Source organism: Parasteatoda tepidariorum, chromosome 8, assembly GCF_043381705.1.
Source record: "Parasteatoda tepidariorum isolate YZ-2023 chromosome 8, CAS_Ptep_4.0, whole genome shotgun sequence".
NCBI lineage: Eukaryota > Metazoa > Arthropoda > Arachnida > Araneae > Theridiidae > Parasteatoda > Parasteatoda tepidariorum.
In genome coordinates, this window is record NC_092211.1 from 52,168,664 (window position 1) to 52,176,887 (window position 8,224).

General features: G+C 34.7%; 1 long non-coding RNA gene across 1 annotated transcript; it reads right to left on the minus strand.

Moving 5' to 3' along the window:
• Positions 1 to 460: 460 nt before the first annotated feature.
• Positions 461 to 3,949, minus strand: LOC107444220 (uncharacterized). The gene is made up of 3 exons (XR_011637380.1): positions 3,729 to 3,949; positions 2,484 to 2,571; positions 461 to 599 (listed from the first exon to the last, which is right to left on the minus strand). It is a non-coding gene; the product is annotated as an uncharacterized lncRNA (long non-coding RNA).
• Positions 3,950 to 8,224: the final 4,275 nt, after the last annotated feature.

Consider the following 8,224-nt stretch of genomic DNA (forward strand, 5'->3'; position numbering starts at 1 on the left):
GCTCTTTCAGATATATGTAATTTTTTTATCGAGTGGTATATTTTCCCATAAAGAAAAAACATATTCCTCTAAGCAGTATTTACACGCTAACTTATACAATTGACAAATACTGTTTTCTTGGTTTTCATTTTTGATCAGTTCTACAAGTGATCTACGTTTATCAATGATGCCTTCAGCTGTCCAATAAACTGTGCAATGCTTTTCAAAAAGATCTTTAACTTTGCAATATTCATCGTCTTTCGAATCGAAACATTTCAGCAACTGCAATCCAATAGGTCTGATGACATCAGATACTTTGATTTTTAGTAGATCAGGCAAGCGAAGATCTGCTAATTTCTCAGTTACTTTTTCTTCCAATTTATGATAAGCCTCTCTCGGTCCGGTGCATATAATTTCAGATCCATAGTGCATAGAATGCTGCTTTACGTCCTCATTTACATCGGGTTCAGTCCATAGTCTTATTGCTATTGACGTAAGAGTTATACTTTCTAAAGTAGGTGGTTGAGATATATAGTCTATATAACATACGTTTCTTGAAGACTCTATTTTCCCTTTCTTACATTGTACCTTATAAGATATCTCTCCACTTCGCTTATGTCCTGAAAGATATAAGTTCTGTATTTAGTTTATAGAAGAAATAACTGAGCAGGTTAGAGTTCGGGAAAAATAGGATATGCTCAGATTTTAGGTTTTAATTTGAACCATTTATGCCGTATTATTGTGATTATCCACTAGGCTATGTTTAAGAAAATTTACAAAAAAAAATCAAATTTTCCTGCAGAAATACAATTATTTTTTTTCTCTAGAATGGAACTTATAATTGTTTCAGGTATACAGGTAGTATATAACGAGAAAGTGGCTGTTTCATATAATTCATTTTATTTTATAACTGGCGTTGAATATCCGACACAATTCCGAGTTTACGACTATCAATGTTCAGCTCCGAGGCCATGTAATTTTAATCCAGAAGACAAAGGAACTCCTGACTTAAGTATTGTGACAAACTAGCCTTCGTGGTGGACTTTTCGATGGAACTAACCAGCATTTGCGTGACATGATGAGAAAAAGAACCTAAACCTCCAGGGTTAACCTGACGGTAAGAAAATTATAACCCATCACTGTGGTCGGTGCGAGCTGGAAACAGAATTCGTATCACTAAGCCACCTCTGAGATTCAAACCTGGGCCATCTCATTGGGAGGCAAACGACACCTCCCCGGAGCTACCGCGGCTCCATATAATCCATTTAATGAAACTAAAAAGTATCTTTTAGGTATTTTTCATTTACGATTAAAGACATATATCCCATTGTGAGGATTATCACACAATGCCAAGCTCATTAAAAACAATTTCTATTGGGACAAGTTGCTCTAGCACGCTTTGACTTATGCATCCGTTTTGAAACCGATGTCAATGCAATGTTTTTAAAAGCCTATTGAAGCCTTTTTGAGGTTAACTTATCTTTCTAAATACCACTAATCGTTAATCTAAAACTATAGCTACTGGAGCGATTCGTTACGACTCAGTCTGTAACAATCTGCTCTATTCTACGCACGTTGCCCTCATCCTGAGCCATGTAAAACAACCTTCAGTAAAACAACTTCAAATCGAGATTGGCATACGGTTTTCGTGCTCGAAAAAATCATTACATGAAGCTTGTCTTAATGTGAAAAATGCCTTACATCTAGATTAGTATAAGGTTTATTTTTTAAACGCAAGTTTGCTCAGCTTAATTAAATCTTGTGATGAAGTTTTCGTCGACAATGTAATCGCAAATACTTACGAGCTAATAAAATCGCTTACGAGGAAAAAAGCTAACAAATCCTTTTGGTCACATCAGAAACTACATTTCGATCCGGTTTTAAATTTTCTTAATATCATACACTGAGGTGACATAAGTCATGGGAGAGCAATATGCAAATATACATATGACAGAAGTATCGCGTGTAAAATATATATATATAGGTAGTGCTCTGCCTGAAATTATATTTGTTTTCAAGTTATTTGAGACTGTTTCTGATGTAACTATGGCAGCAAGATGGAAATTAACCAACTATTAACAGAGAATAGTAGTTGGAAAAAGACGCATGAGGCATTCCATTTCAGAAATTGTGTGAGAATTCAACACTCATAGATCTATAGTCTCAAGAATACCTTATTTACGGCATGACTTCCCACCATGGACAACGTAGTGACCGACCACCTGTACTTAATGACCGAGTACGCCTACATGTGCGTAGAACCTTCAATGTTAATACACAAGTAACATTGCGTTAAATAACCGCAAGTATCAATGCGGGACGTGTCTGTTAGAACAGTGCGACGGAATTCGGCTGTAAGGGGACGAGGCAGTAAAAGACCGACTCGAGTGTATCGAAGGTGTTGCAACTGAAACTTTACCATTTTATTAAGAATGATGATTAAAATATACTTTTATATCATAGATTTTAAAATACCAGAAAGGAATAAACAAAAAATTTCATACCGATGTTTTCCATATTTCCGTTGAATTCTTGATGTTTCTTTTTGTTTAACATTAACTTGTATTCCAAATTAAGTTCAAGAGCCCAAACCTAAAAAGTATGAAAAAAATTTACTAAAAAAATACTTTTTTCTTAATTTATCATGTATATTTCTTTTAATTAAAAGAATTGAAAGTATGTTTAGCGTCATTTATTATTTTGATATGCTGTGTTTCCAACTTTTTCCAGAACTTAGAATCCATTGAACACAATTAAAATAACATTTAGCTTTAAGCTAGGCCGATGATATGACCCTTTGGACTATACTGTCATTTTCATTCTGCTAACATTCTCACGGATAACACAATTAAGGATTTTCAACTGAGTTTAAATAATAATAAGATTCTAAAATCAGAACGGAATCTTAGAAATTTCCTATAGGCTAAATATTCTAGGAAATTTTATTATAGAAATTGTATATTAATTTAAACATATTTTTACCAATCTTAAGGTTATTTTGAATTTTATAAATTATATTTTCCATCTATATAGCACAAGAGTAGTTTTTAAGTTTCGTCACAAAATAAATCACTAGTAGTAACTTGAAAGTGTTATTACGAATATTAACCACTATTCTAGATTATGTACTGCCGTATACATTTAGTACTGTTAGATCGATTCCTCTTCCTGTGCCATAAAAATACGTTCAAATCATTTATACTCTCTGGATAAAATATTATAAAAAATTTATTAATATTATTAAAAACTTTATTTAACTGACGGTAAAAAATAAATTAATTAAGTAAAAACTTAACATAAAAACACCGAAGTGAAATATTATTTTTCATTCTGCATAGTAAAATTATTTACAACGAAAAATAGGAAAATTCATAGAATAAAAATATAATCACATTAAAGATAGTACGCAGAAATAATATTTTTTTTATATGCATTGTCAAAAAAATTCAACTTAACAAAATATCGAACAAAATAAAACAGACATGAAAAAAATGAAATATAAGTTCATTTTTTTGTTATTAAAACAAACACGCGGTCTCAATGAGTTTTTATACTAAGTGCACATATAAGAGAAAATATAGACATGTTCTCATCATAGATGCGAACATATATTATACATATAAGATAAAATATAGAAATATTCGTATTATAAATGCGAATGCATAAAAATAATAATCTTTTTAATAATTAAAAATAAACAAAACTCCGAAGAGTAAAATAGTTAAAAAGAAAATAGTATTATGACTTACTTATTTTGACATCAATAAAACAAACATGGGCACACATTTTTCTTTTCTGTGGCCTTCAAACGCATGTATACTTAAATCAACAACAACTGTGTTTTTCTTTTTCACATTTGCTCCACTTATGTGGAATATCATTTAAAACAATATTTCCTTTTTTTGCTCTCGACATGAATATAATAATAAATATTTTTATGTTGCGCTTTTAATGAAAAATAGCTTTACAATTACAACCAGAAAGATTCATTGTTTTGAAGCAATACATTTTACTTTAGATATAAATGGTGATAACGGTTATTTATTAGATAACAATTTGTTGAAGATAAAGGGTATTTTTTTTCTTTATTTTTTATTATCAAAGAAGTTTTCTCGTAAATTTTTCTCTCCAAATTCTTTTTTACCTCTCAGTTTTATGAATTTATTAGGAAAGTGGTATTAGACATTTATTTCCCAAAATAAGTTTAGTTGTATATTATTCAACACCTTAACTTTTCCGAAATTAACAGTTTGAATTATCCGAAATATTCGTCGAATGCTTTAATAAAGGCTGATGGTTTCAAAGTACGGATTAGGTGGTGTTCTATTCTCATCATAAATTAAGAATATTTTCTCGATATTACGTTTCGAAATGAAAACTAATTAAAACTCGATTTTTTTTTTTGTACATTTACAAAAACATAAAGTAATGAAAACCTATTTAAAATGTTAGTGAAATATAAAAGAGGTTCAATTTTTTGACACTTTTTTATAATTTTATCAACGAAAATTTAAATTACAGCGAGTTAGACTCAGGGCTGAAGTTGCTAATAACTAAAAAGCCCTTTTTCCTAATTCAGATGTCCAAGTTAGAGGGTCAACTAGATCAGTGTTCCACTATCATTCAATCAGTATTCATTTCCACTATTCTATTAGATGATTCGTATTCTTATCCCAATAGAAACGTATTCCAATTGGTTGCATCTGTAACTGATTGATCATTAATGAATTTCCAGTAAATGAAGTGATGCCATCTTACATATATTTATTATTTGATATACTGAGATCTGACTGATATCCTACCCACGAAATATAGGAAGCCACTTTAACAGCGAACGTGTTGTCAAAACGAAGGTGCTTCGGCAGCCTTGTAAAACTTAAAAGGTGAAAGAGAACTTATGGAATATCAAATTGATTTATTTAATTAATTGGGTATAATATGAAAAAAACACGACTACTTCGATTTAGTAGGAACAATATATGACGCAATGCTAAACGAATGGAATTTAGTTGTTGTTTATTTAGTTATTGTTATTAGTAGTTGTTGTTATTTGTTTTAGTTGTTGNTTTCAAAGTACGGATTAGGTGTTGTTCTATTCTCATCATAAATTAAGAATATTTTCTCGATATTACGTTTTGAAATGAAAACTAATTAAGACTCGATTTTTTTTGTACATTTACAAAAACATAAAGTAATAAAAACCTATTTAAAATGTTAGTGAAATATAAAAGAGGTTTTATTTTTTGAGACTTTTTTATAATTTTATCAACCGAAATTTAAGTCACAGCGAGTTAGATTCAGGGCTGAAGTTGCTAATAACTAAAAAGCCCTTTTTCCTAATTCAGATGTCCAAGTTAGAGGGTCAACTAGATCAGTGTTCCACTATCATTCAATCATTATTCATTTCCACTATTCTATTAGACGATTCGTATTCTTATCCCAATAGAAACGTATTCCAATTGGTTACATCTGTAACTGATTGATCATTAATGAATTTCCAGTAAAGGAAGTGATGCCATCTTACATATATAATTATTATTTGATTTACTGAGATCTAACGGATATCCTATCCACGAAATATAGGAAGCCGCTTTAACAACGAACGTGTTGTCAAAACGAAGGTGCTTCGGCTGCCTTGTAAAACTTTAAAGTTGAAAGACAACTTATGAATTTTCAAATTTATTTATTTAATTAATTGCGTGAAAATGAAGCAAGTTATTGAGTTCACATAAAAGCATTTGAAGTGAATTTAAAGTAAATAGAAAGGTTTTTAGGGCTCTATCAGACAAATTGCAGGCAAAAATTGAGAGTTGCATTTCTATTGACTCCAATCCCGTCATCAACAAAAATTAACAGAGTGCAAGACTATATTCATAATATTGGGAGATGTGATATTCTTTTCACCATTGCCATTTTCGACTGATGATATTGACAAAAACTTCTAAATATCTTCTGCTCACCTGTTTATCTGAGACAGTGTGCGCCATGAATAGAAAACATTCGAGAATTATGTTCTGTCAGTAAAATCTGTAATGATGAGAGTTGTTCTCTCATGAGCTGATCCATCTTAGAGAGACTAAACATATTAGATGGTGTGATGGATGGAATCCCCTTTTATACGCGAAAAAGGATGAAGAGTTATGACGTGCGACATTCTGATAGTCCACAAAATGTTATGACATCCTGTTTGGCCATGTGAGAAGAAATGAAATCTTAAAGAATGACAAACAGTATTGAAAAAAAAATAAACCCCAGGGTTTTATTTATTTATATTATGATACAATACATTCAAATTTACAATACAGCACAATACTTTCAATACTATGCGATATTTACATTATATATGCGTTTCCTTTGCTTTTTTATTGATCCAAGGGTTTTCCTGGATTAAATGGATACTGTCCTTTCCAACAGGGTATCACAACTGTTCGTAAATCAAAAGCCTCCAAAGAGTCCGAAAAATTGTATAAGAAGTCTCGGATGTTATCCCATTCTTGATCCTCCTTAGGTGCAATGAGTTAATCCACATTAAAAAACACCTCTTGGGGATCTTTAGATTCAACAAACACTTGAGGCAAATCCAATACTTTTGATTAAATAAACACTTGAGGCTTATCCAACACTTCTGATTCATCTAACGTTTGAGGCATATCCAACACTTCTGTTTCATCACAAGGCACTTGGGCTCCATCCAACATTCCCTTGAGTTCCTCATTCCCTTGATATTCGTCATTCCCCTGAGGCATATCCAACACTTGGATACTGGATACTTGTGGAACTTTAAACTCTTCAGGAAGCATTTGCACAAAAGACTTCGCTGTGGATGCTCGGCTCAAACGTTACGCAGCCTAGCATAGACTTCAACAGGCTGAGCAAACAACCGCAATCAATGCTAGGCAACGCAATGTTTGAGCTTAGCATTCACCCCCTACCCCACGGATGCAACAGCGTTGCAGCGTACAAGCCGAGCTTCTTCTCCGGCCGCAACAGTTACCGTAACTTACAGTTACAGACCAGGCTTCAATCGCAATCGATGCGAGACTACGTAACGTTTCGCTGAGCATACACCTCACCCCCACGGATGCTACAGCATTGCAACGTAAAAGCCAAGCTTCAGCTATGGAAGCAAAAGTCAGCGTAGCCTCGTATCAACTGCAGTTGAAGCTCGGCCTGTAACTGTAAGTTACAGGGGCTGTAGAGCCCGGAGTTGATGATCGGCTTGCACGTTACAATTAAGAAACAGCCGTGGTTGAGGTGGTGGATGCTCGACTCAAGCATTACGTAGCCTCGCAAAGACTTCAACAGGCTGAGCAAACAGCAAGCAATCAATGCGAGGCTACGCAACGTTTGAGCTTAGCATTCACCACCTCCCCCACGAACGCTACAGCGTCGCAACGTACAAGCCGAGCATCTACTCCGGGCGCTACAGTTACCGTAACTTACAGCTACAGACCAAGCTTCTACCAAAATCGATGGGAGACTACGCAACGTTTAGCTGAGCATACAGCCCACCCCCACAAACGCTACAGCATTGTAACGTAAAAGCCAAGGTGGAAGCTACAGCCAGTGAAGCCTCGTATCGACTGCGGTCGAAGATCAGCCTGTAACTGTAAGTGAAGGGGGTTGTAGAGCCCGGAGTTGATGATCGGCTTGTACGTTACAATTCTGTAACACCCGTGGTTGAGGTGGTGGATGCTCGTCTCAGGCATTACGTAGCCTTGCAAAGACTTCAGCAGGCTGAGCAAACAACCGCAATCAATGCGAGGCTGCGTTACGTTTGAGCTGAGCATTCACCACCTCCCACACGGACGCTACAGCGTCGCAACGTACATGCCGAGCATCTACTCCGGGCGCTACAGTCATTGTAACTTACAGCTACAGACCAGGCTTCAACCGCAATCGATGCGAGATTACGTAGCGTTGGAGCTGAGCATCCACCACCTTTACTTCGATCCTCCACCTCTACCTCCCTTGACAGAAACTTCCAATCAGATTTGAACACGCCTACTTGAATGGATTCCAAAGTGAATAGTTGACTTGCTACTTGTGACTGCGACATTATCCTCCTCCTGGCACGGTTGCTCCTTAGACAATATCAAACTCAATGTCTGCCTCTGTGCACTCGACTGCTAACGACAACACTTTCGCTGGAACGACTACGACTGTGAACTTAATGCAGCTCTCGCGATCAACATTCAAAAAAGTCCGGTGATCTAAACATAGCTCTCCCGGTTTCTCCCAAAAC